General features: G+C 47.6%; 2 pseudogenes; one reads left to right on the top strand and one right to left on the bottom strand.

Moving 5' to 3' along the window:
- The first annotated feature begins 1,122 nt into the window (after positions 1-1,122).
- LOC133746954 (nucleus accumbens-associated protein 1-like) lies at positions 1,123-5,194 on the top strand (annotated as a pseudogene).
- A 5,581-nt stretch (positions 5,195-10,775) lies between these two features.
- Positions 10,776-12,747, bottom strand: LOC133746955 (protein-L-isoaspartate O-methyltransferase domain-containing protein 1-like; annotated as a pseudogene).
- Positions 12,748-14,277: the final 1,530 nt, after the last annotated feature.

Consider the following 14,277-nt stretch of genomic DNA (forward strand, 5'->3'; position numbering starts at 1 on the left):
CACCTCATTCCTAAATGTTGATCCTGTTTTAAAAAAACTACATAATGATCCACTATATTTTATAGTTTTATGAAATTAAAAATGAGGTAAAACATTCCATAAAGTTAAACTTATGCACATTTTCTTGATTGTTTTTATAAAAGAATAATTGAATTTCCCAACTTTAATGTGACCTTAGAAACTGCTAAATTTTAGTTTTGAAGGAAAAATATGTTTTTGTACAAAATCAGGCATTATATCGACAGTCCACAAGGTTTTTTTTAATTCAGTTCTTTATGTCTTTGTGGATATTGAGGTGGAATCTCAGGATTTCTCAGTTCAAACCTTAACCTAAAATCATCATAACTTTAGCAGTCAGTCACTCATGCAGGGAAGTGTTCTTTGCTTTTGTTCCAGTGGGGCCTCCTCATATGGGAACATGTTTCATCTAGACATATGAAGATATTTGTATTAGGCTGATAATTGTGCATTCTGTTTTTATATGTATTTAAAATGTGTAAGTGACGTGCCCTGATGTTTCATTATGGAGGGAAAAAAGCTTTAAATAAAAGTAAGTTTTAAAAATTCCTGGTACAGGAAACAAAGTTTCTAATTGCCTTTTAGAGACTCTGAGTTTCCTCATTACCTGTGTTTTAAGCTACACGAGGTAATTATAGATAACATCAGTGTTTAACCTGTTGATCTTGGCACCTGCACTCCTAACGTTGTAGCTTACCCATATCTGGTGCCACACTTTACAGTCTGATGCGGATTTACTTAATTTACACTTCTCATATTTCCATTAATTATAATTAGATATTCCTTCTCCTATTTGGATAGTATTTTTAAAATCGTACTTTTAAAATGGTATAAAAGTATATACATTAATTCAAATATTTTCTAGTCCTGTATTAGCACATAATGTAGTCATTTGTACATCATTTTTTAAAACAATTAAATTTAACAATGAGTGGCCGCCGCCGCTCCTGCTGAGGCGGAGGCCATGGGGGCCATGGAGGCGGAGGCCGAGGCCCCGGCACAGGGGACACCCGGAACACAGGCCGGGCTCAGCCATGCTGCGGAGCTGGTCGGAGCCCCCCCCTCCCAACCTGCTCAGAGCCTGGCCATGGCGCAGCCACCGCCATGGCGCAGAGCCTCCAGGTGGAGATCCCCAACTTCGGCCACGGCATCTTGGAGCACCTCAGCGAACAGCGGCTGCAGGGCCTGTCCTGTGAGGTGTTGGTGGTGATCAGGGGTCAGTCCTTCGAGGTCCACCGGGCTGGGCTGGTCGACAGCAGCTCCTACTCCCGGGGCCTGTGCAACAGCAGCCGCAGCACCATGGTGGAGCTGCTGGTGGCCATGCAGCCGCAGTCTTTCCAGCAACCCCTGAGCTCCTGCTACACGGGTCGACTGAGCACGAACGTGGGGGACCAATTCCTGCTCACGGACATGGCGGGCTTCCTGCAGATCCAGGAGATCATGGAGAAAGGCGCCAAGTTCTTCCTGAAGGCGAGCTCCCGGAGCTGCGACTCCCAGGGCCTGCATGCAGAGGGGCGCCCTCATCCTAGCCACAGAGCCCCGTGGCGCAGACTTCTGGCTGGCCGGCCTGCAGCTTGCCGCTGCCCCTCGTGTCGCAGGTCAGGACGGAGCAGCAGGAGTCGGACTAGGTGCAGTGCACGCCCGTGGCCAAGCTGCTGTGGGACGGTGGCTCCAAGGAGGCTGGGGGCTGCTGCGGCGGCAGTGGTGGTAACCGCAAGATGGCCAAGTTCTCCGTGCTGTACCTGGCAGCCAATTGGCAGCCCCCGCAGCGGGCCCGTGGTGGCTGCCGCGCAGCCCATGGGGGTGGCCCTGGCCGCGGGGGTGGGCGGGGCAGCTGGCGGGGGGTGGTGGTGGTGGTGGTGGTGGTGGTGGCTGCAGCGGGCATGGGGAGTGGGCCCAGCACGTCGGAGCGCAGGAGCCAGTGCACCTGGAGCGCCTACACCAGTGACAGCCCAGCTCCTACCAGGAGAAGGAGAGAAAAGGTTGAGGCCCTCCCGGAACCTGCAGTCAGATCCGGGTGCGGCAAGATTGGTGTTGCTTCCGGCCCAGCTCATCGACTAGATTGGCACCCGTTGACACCCTCAGCTCCAGGACGAGGGTGACCGCTCCAAGAAGCAGGAGCTGGTGACAGGCGCCAAGGTGTGTATCAGAGGGCGCAGCTCAGGAACCCGGCACCAGGTCTTGCTGTGGCCGCTCCTTGCCACCTCCTTTGACCTGAACGCACTGGCCCCCAGCTGTGGCTCCAGCAAACCACTGGACAGCTGCGCCCTGCACGCCAGAACTTCAAGGAGAGCGAGAGGAATGCCATCACGGCCGGCGTGTGCCCCAACGCATTCCGGGTCGTGCGCCAGAGCTGGATGCCCAAGCTGAAGCTGCTCACCCGAGGGCGCCCCTGCACCACCTGCATCAGCGACTCAGGTAAGATGGAGCCAGAGGTGACAGGCGGGGAGTATGGCTTCCAGCCAGCCAGCTATGGGGCGAGGCAGCCCCTAGGCGAGGGAGGCCCTGCAGTAACTGCGCCCCACACCCCACCCAGGGGTGCCTTCACACTCCTCCACCCCATCTGGGGGCCATCACACTCCCCCACCCCACCCCGGGAGGGCTGTCACACTCCCCCACACCACCTGGGGGGGCTGCCACACTCCCCCAACCCACCCCTCTGTCCTGTCACACACACCTTGGTCAGGAGCTACTGTCTGTCACTCCCCAGGCCCCATGGGGGGCACTGCATGCTCCTGGGTCCCCCTCCCCTGTCCCAGCCCCTTCCCCAAGGTGAGCCGCTGGGTGGGACCGGGCAGGGGGCAGGTAGGCCCTGGTTTCCTTCTTCCACACAGGGCACCCCTTCCCTCACCCCAAGTGTTATGCCCCCCCCACAAATCCAGGCACGGGCAGGGGCCTGTCTGGCAGAAGTCCTTCCTCAGCCTCCGCTGGGATGGAAGGGGGCTCTCAGGACCCCTCCCCACCCCCACCCATCCCCCAGTGCTTCCAGGCCTCCAAAGCGCCTTCCTGCCTCCTCCTCAGTCCCTGAGCCTGGGTGCTGGGGCAGGAAGACTGCAGGCACTTCCAGTCGTACAGTGGAGCCAACAGGCTCAGAGCAATGCCACAAGCAGCCTAAGGTGGCTGGGGGTGGCGGCTCAGCACCTGCTCTCACCCCTCCACCCAGCCCGTGTCCCCTGGAGCTGCAGGGAGGGAGATCCTCAGCCAAGGATCCTCACCTTGGGCTAGCGGTGTGTGTGTGTGAGTGTGTGTGTGTGCATGCGTGCATGCAACTTGAATGAAAGTAAAAAGGGGCAGAGTGGGACTGGGGTTGGAATGGCGGGTAGGGAGCAGGCTGGGAGTGGTGGGGCTGCTGTCCTCCCCTCTGTTCCCCACCTCCCGCCCCTGCCCTGCCACTCCCCATCCCACCCTGGGACAGGGCCCCCCAGCCCCTTACCCATGTACATAACTTTTAAAAACATTTTCTAGATTTCCTTTTATTTTTCAAACCAACCAGATTGAGTCTGACTCCACCAGCCCACCTGCAGGTCCCCAGTGGGGGTGGGACACACTGTAGAAGGCAGGATATGGGGGTGGGGGGGCATGTGTTGAATAGGCAGGCAGAGTGCATGTGCTTGTGTGTGGAGTGTGGCTGCGTGTTCCTGACACGGGCCCCATTGGTCTGACCTGTTTCCCTCCCTCCCTCAACTTCCCCCCTCCAAGCTGTATTTCAAGGGAAGTCCCTGGCCTTGGCTGGTTGGGTGAGCCTGGTTCCCCCAGGGGCAGAGCAGGGCCTGCTTGGGCTGCTGGCAGAGTTTTTCTCTCTCACTATTCCTCTCATTCTCCTTGCCCAGGGCAAGTGTGTGTGTATGGGAGTGTGTGTATGTGTGCATGTGCACACGGAGGCTTCTTCTCCACCCCCACACCTCTCACCCCCCCCATTACCAGCCTTTTTGCCCCTGACTCTGACTCTGTGTACCCCTTGTGCCCGACGATCTCGCTTTCCAGGCGAAGCATTTTAGGAGAGGTTCCGGTGCAGGGGGACCGGTGGGGGTCGCCCCACACTATACCCTTCCAACAGTGTCACCACCAGCCTGCTTTGGGGGGGAGTCATGGCGCTCTGTTCTCTCAGCTTGGCCCGCGCCTTAGCCCCCAGCCACCCCGAGTGTGTATGTGGGGGGAAAGTCGGCACCCCCTGCTAAAGCACAAGCCCCTCAGTCCCCACCCCACCCCCGCCCCAGTGCTGAGCCCAAAGCACAATATCCTGGTCACTTGGCAAGCGTCTGGGGCCTGGAGGGGTGAGCGGGGGAATCCAGCCAATCAGAGGACAGTGGGCATGCCCAGGTGTGCCCCTCCTTCCAGGCCTAAGCAGGGGGACAGGCTCTCTGGAACCGGGGTCTCCTCCCTCCCCACCTTTTCCCACGGTGGGGGCCCTCTGCAGCGCCAGTGCCAGGTGGCAGAGCCCAGTGGTCTTCAGGGACACCGGGAGGTGGCACTGTCCCACCGGCGCGCTGAACGGATTCCCCAGAAGGAACTCCATCTTGCACGGAAAGCTCGGCGGCGGATGGGGCGTCCAGTCTGCCCGCCCGGGTCTCCACTGTCCCCAGCCACGGTCCCCACCTGACTGAGGCTCGCCCCCGCCCTACCCTCAGGAATGCGGAGCCGCGGGCCCTTGGCCACTCCCCCTTGTCGCGTCTCTATTGGGCAACGCCTACACAGCCCTCATCCGATTGGCCTTCGCCTCTACCTCAGTGAAGCTCCCACACACCTCGGCATCCGACTGGCCGGAGAGCGAGCTAGGTCCCTGGAGTCCCAGTCAGGCACAGCGGCTCCTCCTCTGGCCCGCCTCCGAGAGAGAGGCTTTTCATGTTGATTCGTCCATATACCGGTCAAGCTAGAGAATCCTTAGAATTATTGGATAAAGGACGAGTCAATCACTCAAACCAGGGCAAGGAAAGGAGGTGCATCCACGAATATCCCCGCCCACAGAAAGAGCTGATTGGGTAAATGTTTGTTTTCTCTAAACCTGGTTGGTGTGTTAGGATTTCCCCGCCCCGAGAACTGATCATGTGACGCGTCAACTTTCACCCAGAATGTCTACCTCTTAACTTCCCCTTAGCGACTGCGAGGCTGTGCTTGGTTCCCTAGCAACCGGGGGACGCTGTTGCTGTGCCGACGGAGCCCGGAAGTTGGCACCTGAGACAAGAGGAGACCCGGGGCGGACAGCGGGGAGAGAGGTCGGTCCACTAGTGTGCTCCCCAGATAACCTCAAAAGCCCAGGTTTCCGGCGTGGGCAGTAGGGCCGCGAGCACTTGAGCCGGCACCCGCCCCATCCCAGGTGTGCATTGTGAGCAGGAAGCGGGAGCCAGGAACTCCCGGGACTCGAACCCCAGCACCCCAGCATGAGATGTGGGTGCCCCAGCGGTGTCCTAAGGGCTGCCGAATCCCACGCCCATGCCTGGGCCCCTGCCACACACGTGGGAGACCTGGATGGAGTCCAGACTGCTGGCTTTGGCCTGGCCCAGCGCTGGCTGTTGTGGCCATTTGGGAAGGGAACCAGTAGAAGAAGGATCGATTGATCGATTGCTCTCTCTCTCTCCCTCTCTCTCGGTCTGTAACTGTGCCTCTCAAATAAATCAATCTTGAATAAAAACAGGGGAGACCTCAGCAGTGCCTGTCATGCAGGGAACATGAGCCGGCTGCACAACTCCATGGAGCCACGCGTGATGGACGACGAGATGCTGCAGCTGGCCGTGAGTGAGCAGGGGCCCCGCGAGGAGGCCTGGCAGCTGGCCAAGCAGGAGGGCATCCTCTTCAAAGAAGGGCACCCCGTCCCCACAGCGCCCCGCCACCCTCCAGCCCCCCGCCCCACCACGACAGCTCGCTTCCAGATTTACCTCCGGATTCAGCGCCAACGCGGCCTTCAGACAGCGCCCATGACTGTGGCCAGGGCGAGCGGCCAGGCCGGCCTCCCGCAGTAGGCAGCTGAGGGAGGATCCTGACGTGGACAGGAGGGCGGCCCGGGAGTGCTGCCGGGGTCACAGGGAGGGAAGCTTGTTGATTGGTCAGAGCAAGGTCAGAGGTTATGACCCCGGTGCTGTCACCACCAGGGCACCACACCCTTTTAGATGGCTTCTCTGCACCTACTCCAGAGCATTGCTAGTTATAACTGGAAGCTGAATTGCTGGGGTTAATGTAAAGCCTACGTTCATTCACTGACCTCAGCTGATTCTTTGAGTTACTGATGCAGCAATGTTCTCTACATTTAGCGGACCTTTTTTTTTTCTCAACTGTATCTGTGTTGTGGGCATAAAGTAAAAGAGGATAATTTCTCAAATAACAAAATTTTGGATAAACTCTTTTCTTTGAGCATAACAGCATCAAAATGCACAATTTTTGATGATATACTGTCTATTCCGCTGATAAAGCCCAACCAACTCTCAGAAGCTAAGCCACCATCAACATTTCCTCGACTCCATGATGGTAAGGATCACCTGGGTTGTGCCTGACTTCCTGTGTTGTTTTAATTATATTGATAGAGCACTCAGGCTTATAAAATAATTCAGAAATGCACTGGGAAAGTTACAGCAATTTTATTCCAGACAAAAGTAAACAAATCATTTTTCAAACTGCTTTCACCTTTAATTCCTGCACAAAAATACAAAATAGCAGTTTTTCCTTCTGGAATATTGGATGTTCTTTTTAAAATTATTTGTTCATTTGGGGCTGGCACCATGGGTCACTTGGTTAATCCTCAGCCTGCGGTGCTGGCATCCCATTTAGGTGCTGGTTCTGGTCCCGGTTGCTCTTCCTCCAGTCCAGCTCTCTGCTGTGGCCTGGGAGGGCAGTGGAGGATGGCCCAGGTGCTTGGGCCCCTGCACACGCATGGGAGACCAGGAGGAAAGCACCTGGCCCCTGGCTTCCAATCGGTGCAGCGCCGGCCATAGCGGCCATTTGGGGAGTGAACCAATGGAAGGAACACTTTTCTCTCTCTCTCTCTCTCTCTCTCTCTCTCTCTGTCTCTCTCTCTCTCACAGTCTATAACTCTACTTGGAAAGTAAATAAAATTTCTAAAAAATTATTTGTTCATTTTTTTATTTCTACCGCTACTTTAAAGTCAATGATAACATCACAACTGTGTAATGAATGCACTTAAAAACATGAAAGATACATTTCCATGACAAAAAGCATTCAATTACCATGAAAAATCTGTACACTCTAACAAAGATGAGAGAATGAAAGACATTATGAAAAAGTTAGTCTTCAAATATATGCCTAGCAAAAACGCTCTCCTAAATAGTAAAGCCATTATTTAAGAACATGTACTTTTACATATCTGGACACCAGCTCCAATAAAATTAGGGGGAGAAGGGGGACAAAAGATGGCTAAGTCTCCCCAGGATTTCTTTTTTTTTACGGAAAAGTTTATTTACAGAGACCCTCCATCTGTCATTCCAGAAGTTCCCTTTCAAACTGGACGTCTTCTTTTTTTTAATAAAGCTTTTATTTAATAAATATAGATTTCATAGATACAGCTTTTGGAATATAGCAGTTCTTTCCCTCAAATTGGCCCTTCCACCTCCACTCTCATCCCACCTTCTACTCCCTCTCCCATCCCATTCTTAAGACACATTTTTAATTGTTTTATGCAGAAGATCAACTCTATACTAAGTAAATATTTCAACAGTTTGCACCCACCCAGCCACCCACACACAACATATAAAGTACCATCTGAAGACAAGTTTTACTGTTAATTCTCATAGCACAACTCATTAAAGACAGAGGTCCTACATGGGGAGCAAATGCACAGTGACTCCTGTTTTGATTTAACAACTGACACTCTCATTTATCATGTCAGTGATCACCCGAGGCTCTTGTCACGGGCTTCCATGGCTATGGAAAGCCTTTTGAGTCCACAAACTCTGACATTATTTTGACAGGGCCATAATCAAAGTGGAAGTTCTCTCCTCCCTTCCGAGAGAGGTACCTCCTTCTTTGAGGGTCCCTTCTTTCCAATCTCCCCAGGATTTCCAGATAAAAACATGTTCACAGCTACACTTTTAAAACAAGCACTTGATTCCAAATCAAATGACCATTTCCAACAGATGACAACGATATGAAGCTGTTTCCTAGACAGAAACCTGATGAAGCATTTCTTAGCAGCAGCTTAACAATCATATAGGTAAAATGCAGTGGTACCCCCCAGCCTACTCCCAGCCATTGGAAGCAGTACTTTCCCTGATACTGTCCTTCACATTGCTAAAACATCCTCAATTATCTGGAGCGATATCATACTTGCATTATTTAAACTGCCTGTTTTCAGATGTGTAGACTTGTTAGAGCTGAGATTTTTGAATCAATATTTGTAACTTATTAGAGAAATAAAAATCTATTTACTATGCAATGCTTGGATTTCCTTAAGCAAATCTGAATAATGATTATAATAATGCTGATGGTGGGGATACCGTCACATTTTTCCCTTTGAAAATATGTAATCCATATTAACATTAAGTGGCAGGTTACAGTGTATACTTTTTTATCAAGGCATGACTGTTTACATGCCTTCCTAGGGAAACAAAGTCATAATGACATTTCCTGCCAGTTTTATCACTGATAAGCTATAACAAAATTCACATAATGAGTACATTAAGTACATGATATTAAGCAAAAAGATAAAACCATTATAATTTTGCTAAAAAACACATTAAAAATGAGTGGTTAGATGAGCATGTTGTAGATCCCAAAGTTTATACTGTGATTCTGAACTGGCTTTTCAAAATGGAAGTTGTCTACATACAAGTTCTGTGATTATTTCTTATACTAGAAAGATCCAAATCAAATGCTGTAAGCTCCGCACCCCCCTTTTGTAAAAGATAAATATTCAGATAAACTGGAAGTCCCTTTTACTGAAGTGCATCTGCTACCCACGCCTGCTGTAGCCCTGAAACTCAGAGCTTTCCAGGAAAGTGGCAGTTACACATGCTTATTTCACTCGCTCACTCACTGTCTATGCTAAGAGTCACACACAACACTGGAGCTCTTAAACCAAATACTTTATTCAGTGAACCACAGAAAAAACTATCCTTAATAGACCTTGAAATCTTGAGAGAGTCAAGATGATCTCATTAACTTTAAATACTAAAAATGTAAAGGGTCCATACAAACTAAGAGTTGTAGTAAATGTATGAAGGACCCTAATCCCCGCTGGGCCCTTTAGATTGCGACCCCAGACTCAAAAATCCTCAGACCAGACGATGCAAATGCAAGAGGCGGCTTTATTTCACGAGCGCTCGCGGACGCCTCTCCAGACCCAACTCAACGGGAGGCAGGAGAGAGGCGTGCATAGTAGTGTCTGGGGGGCGCTTATATACCTGGGAGATAGCAGAAGCGGGGATACAGAAGCAGAAAAAAGCGTGGTTACAGGGTTTGGATAAGACAATGGGGTGGGGGCATGCAGAAAATACCTTGCATACTTTTGCCGTCTGCCGGGACCCACAGATAAGGGGCGGTTGGGTGCTTCCCATGCCTTTATCTGGCGCCGTTATCTCAAACCACAGCTGCCTGCCCTTGACTCATGGTTTCGGCCCAATTTCCAGGGACTGTTTTACTAGAGTTCCCTAAGATAGTGCTGGGGTAGTTAAAATGGCGTGACCATTGTCAGGGTTGTTCACTTCCTAGTTTTTTAGCAGATAAATTTTCAGAAGTCCTTCATGTATACTTTCTAATATTCACTTGCTGTGCTATTAAAAATCTCTCTGAGAGAAGCAGATATCCCCTCCCACCCCTTCACAGGTCTTTGGTCAACTTATTCAAAAGTAAAAGTTGCAGGACTGTAAAATTTCATGAAATTTGTGTTTTATTTAAAAGCTAAATTACTTATTATGTTGCATTATTATTGCACTCATATATTGCCTGGAATATGTCTCCAGCAACTCAGAAATAGTGATTGCAACAAAAGTAAGGTAAGTAGGTCAGGGCCAGTGATGTAGTGCAGTGGGTTAATGCCCTGGGCTGAAGTGCCAGCACCCCACATGGGTGCCAGTTCAAGACCCGGCTGTTCCACTTATGATCCAGCTCTCTGCTACAGCCTGGGAAAGCAGTAGAAGATGGCCCAAGACCTTGGGCCCCTGCACCCATGTGGGAAACCCAGAAGAAGCTTCTGGCTCCTGGTTTTGGATCAGCGCAGCTCTGGCCAATGCGACCAATTGGGGAGTGAACCATCGGATGGAAGACCTCTCTCTCTCTCTCTCTCTCTCTCTCTCTCTCTCTCTCTCTTTCTGCCTCTCCTCTCTCTGTGTAACTCTGAATTTCAAATAAATAAATAAATAAATAAATAAATCTTTTAAAAAAAGGTAAATAGGTCTACAAAGCATTTTATTTCTTTATAAGGGACTTTCATAGAGGACATAAAATAACTGCAATTCAAATCAAATTTATATGCTTAACAATGGTTTAAACCTTATATAAAATTATATCTAACATTTACCCCTATAAATCTGTAAGGAGTCAGAAAACAATTTATAGGACACAATGTCTTGACTGGTTGCATTCCACTTTCAAATCACTCTGAGACAAAACAGCATTTTCCCAAGAGTTAAAGAAAAATAGATTTTATAAAAGGGATCCTTTTAAATGACTGAATACATCATTTCTGTTACTGACAGAAACAGGTTATACTTTTCCCCCACCACTCTGATGAAAGGAATAATTCTTTCAACTAAAAAATGCTACATATTCAACACTACAGGAATTATCAGTAGGCATTCTTTCTTCTTAATCTGTTATTTGTCTCTAAAATATGTCAAGTAATCTTTTAAAGACTCAGGGAGGGGCAGCTTCATGATTTTCTCAGTAAATTCTGAGGAGCCCCTTCTGGCTTCATGGCTTTGCTGTGGTCTTTCTCCTCCTCTTATTTGTGATCCTCACTGTCTAGAGGCTGAGGAATAAGCTGATTACCCCCAAAGACCTACGTGTTAATTCTGTTTCATTCTCTTTTCATTTTGGGTGGAGCCTTTTGGGGAATCCCTTTGGCCTGCGTCTCATCATTTATGAAATTTCTAAGTGCAGTGAATGTAAATACAGGACAAGTCCCGCAGGTTCCTCAGAGCACAGGGCGGGGGGGGGGGGGAGTCCCACAGAATCAGGTTTGCTGTAATCATTCTTTCTTGCCTGCACAAGTGGAGCAAATGAAACAGCAAGGGTATTTTTACTTTTCCAAGTGTTTTGTTCAGTTTGCATAATCTGTGTTAACTGATCTTCTACAGGAATGACTAGTAGGCCTCCCATGTTCAGTAAAATTTTCATGTAGCTTTCATGGTCTTTCTGGACCCCAGCAACACAAGAATTTGATCATACTGATAAATGTCAGATGCTCTCTGGAGGCAATTACCAACCACAAACGCAGGATCACACAACTCAAATTTATCAAAGCTATCACTAAGTTTGATGAAGCTCTCCTGTTTTCCCCTGGCATACTCCACCACATCTGAATGAAGCTCAATCCCATGATTTCTTGGAAAGGCAGAATGGTAGAGAAGGGGAGAGGAGAGGAGAGGAGAGGAGAGGAGAGGAGAGGAGAGGAGAGGAGAGGGAAGGAGGAGGATGAGAAGGAGGGGGGAGGGGGAGAGGAGGAGGAGAAGGCTGAAAAGAAGAAGAGAGAAAGGAGGAGAATGAGAATGAGAGTGAGAATGAGAATGAGAATGAGAATGAGAATGAGAATGAGAATGGGAATGAGAATGAGGATGAATCTTCTTTTCAGCTTCATTCCCCAAATACCCTCATAGCTTCAGCTGGGCCAAGCCAAAGCCAGGAGGCAGAAACTCCAGCCAGGTCTCCTAGGTATGTGGCAGGAACCCATCTAGTTGACCCAATATCTGCTTCCTCACAAGTGAATTATCAGGAAGGTGGATTGGTGTGTGCATTCTAAGTGTCAGCTAACCTAAAGTGCTACAATAGTCACCCTAAGATACCAATTACTCTGTGGATAAATATTAATGTTAAAATGAGCCAGGCATTACTAGCAGGAATTGAACATGGATAATTAACAGGCAAGTGTTAGTATGCCCCCTCATAGGTATTTGTTTAATTATATCTTTTCTTAATTTCTCTAGCTTTCTGACTGCCATCTATTCATTAATCTAAAGGGAACATTTTAAGAAATGTCTTTAAAATTGCTTTCTCTACACTTTCATTTATTGTAGAAAAAGAAAAAAAAACAAAAGTAAATTTATACTGAAGTAAAAATGACACTGCTGTTTTGGTTTAGATGAATTATAATCAATAGTATCTTCTAATAGAACAGAGAAGAAGAACAAACATCATTTTAGACTAAAAATTATAGTCTGCAAGATATCTATATGACTTGGTAAATATTTCTCAAAGTTATACTCCTGAAGTAATGTTAGGATTGGGCTGAGGTGAGGGGCGTCAGACACTGGGAAGTCTTTTCCTTAATACCAGAGAAACTTCATGCATCATTTGTTGGAGACTGAAGTACCATAAGTTACAACCTGGGTAAGAGATAAGGAGGGTGATTGATAATAATGATGCTTACTAAATAAAATAAAAAAAATATTTCTACTAAGAATAAACCTGATTTAGTATAACAGATAATTGAATTCATGGGCTTATCTAAATCATTTTCTTTGTAACAATCTCACCAAACTATATGATCTGGGGCTAATATGGTAGTTGAGAGTGTAAGCAGTGACATGATCCTGACAATGTGTCATATTCTCCATATTCTTACCTCATCGATACATAATAGCTGCTGTATTACCAACACACTATCTGTGTTTCAGGAAGGAATAAGGAAAATGATTTTGCAGCTAAAGCTTCCTCTTTATAATGAGCATTTCAAAAAAGTTATCTCAATGGCTTGCACTTTCATCTTATTTTTTCAAGAGAATACATCACAAAAGATATTTTTGTTCATGTATTGTGAACTACAGTAAGAGTTATTAATCAGGACATGCTAACAGATTTTACGTGTCATGTTGATACACATGAAAAAATAGAGCAAAATAATCAAAATTGTTAACTGGTCTTTAAAATAAAATTAAAAAGGCAAAAATGAATTGAAAATGATAATCAGGCCTGTGGCGTGGCTCACTTGGTTAATCCTCCACCTGTGGTGCCCTCATCCCATGTGGGCATCGGGTTCTATTCCCATGTGGGCATTGGGTTCTATTCCCGGCTGCCCTTCGTGCAGTCCAGCTCTCTGCTGGAGCCTGGGAGGGCAGTGGAGGATGGCCCAAGTGCTGCACCCGCATGGGAGACCAGGAGGAAGCACCTGGCACCTGGCTTTGGATCAGCACAGCGCTGGCTGTAGCGGCCATTTGGGGAGTGAACCAAAGGAAGGAAGACCTTTCTCTCTGTCTCTCTCTCACTGTCTATTACTCTACCAGTCCAAAAAAAATAATGAAAATGATAATCAGATATTAATACATTTGAAGGTATAGCATGGAAAATTAAAATCGTAGAGCCAAAAAATCTGATTATGGATGGAAAATAAATGTATTTGAGAACAGACAAACTGAAATAAATCAGATAAAAATAGACATTGAAAATAAAAATATCATCTTATAGTGTGCATACTTTTAGGTAAAAATAATTTTCCTATATTCAGATATGGTGAATATGGGAGGTTGACAAAGAGTGTGGTGTGATGGGGTTGATAAGATGTTCTAATTTTAATCTGATGATTTACAAACATTTTTATCTATTTTTGTAAGACATCAATGTAGTGGAAACAAACTTCCTTGATGTTCAGTTATGCATGTATTGACCCTTAAATGCAGTGTGTGATATCACTTCAATCTCCACTCTTTCAGAGACATTCTACCCATCAAATAAATGAGTCTACACCTCACGTCTGTTTCAGAGCAAAAAATAGAATAATAAAATTACTGGTCTCCATTTTGTTATTGTATCCAACTGATATATATTGATTATAATTCTATAAAAGTGCTTTTGTAAACTTTTCAAATGTCACATGGTGCTACATTTAACTACCATACTTATTGTTTGAAACATGCATTTCCTCTATGTTTATTTTATCTTTCTATTATTCCTGTTCTTGGAGGGAGAGGTCACTGCCTGGTCCCTTCCAAGGATGGGGGGGGAGCAAAATGTCATCATGGCTATAGGGACTGTAGCAGCCATGCTGATGGATGGAAACACGGGCCTAATATTAGTGTGAGGAAAGAGGATGGGGCATCTTCTGATAGATGTTGATGTTTCTGTGCCTACCCCCAAGTGACTCTCAACCTTCCCTGAATACTC

The sequence above is a fragment of the Lepus europaeus genome, chromosome 18 (genome assembly GCF_033115175.1).
Source record: "Lepus europaeus isolate LE1 chromosome 18, mLepTim1.pri, whole genome shotgun sequence".
Classification (NCBI taxonomy): domain Eukaryota; kingdom Metazoa; phylum Chordata; class Mammalia; order Lagomorpha; family Leporidae; genus Lepus; species Lepus europaeus.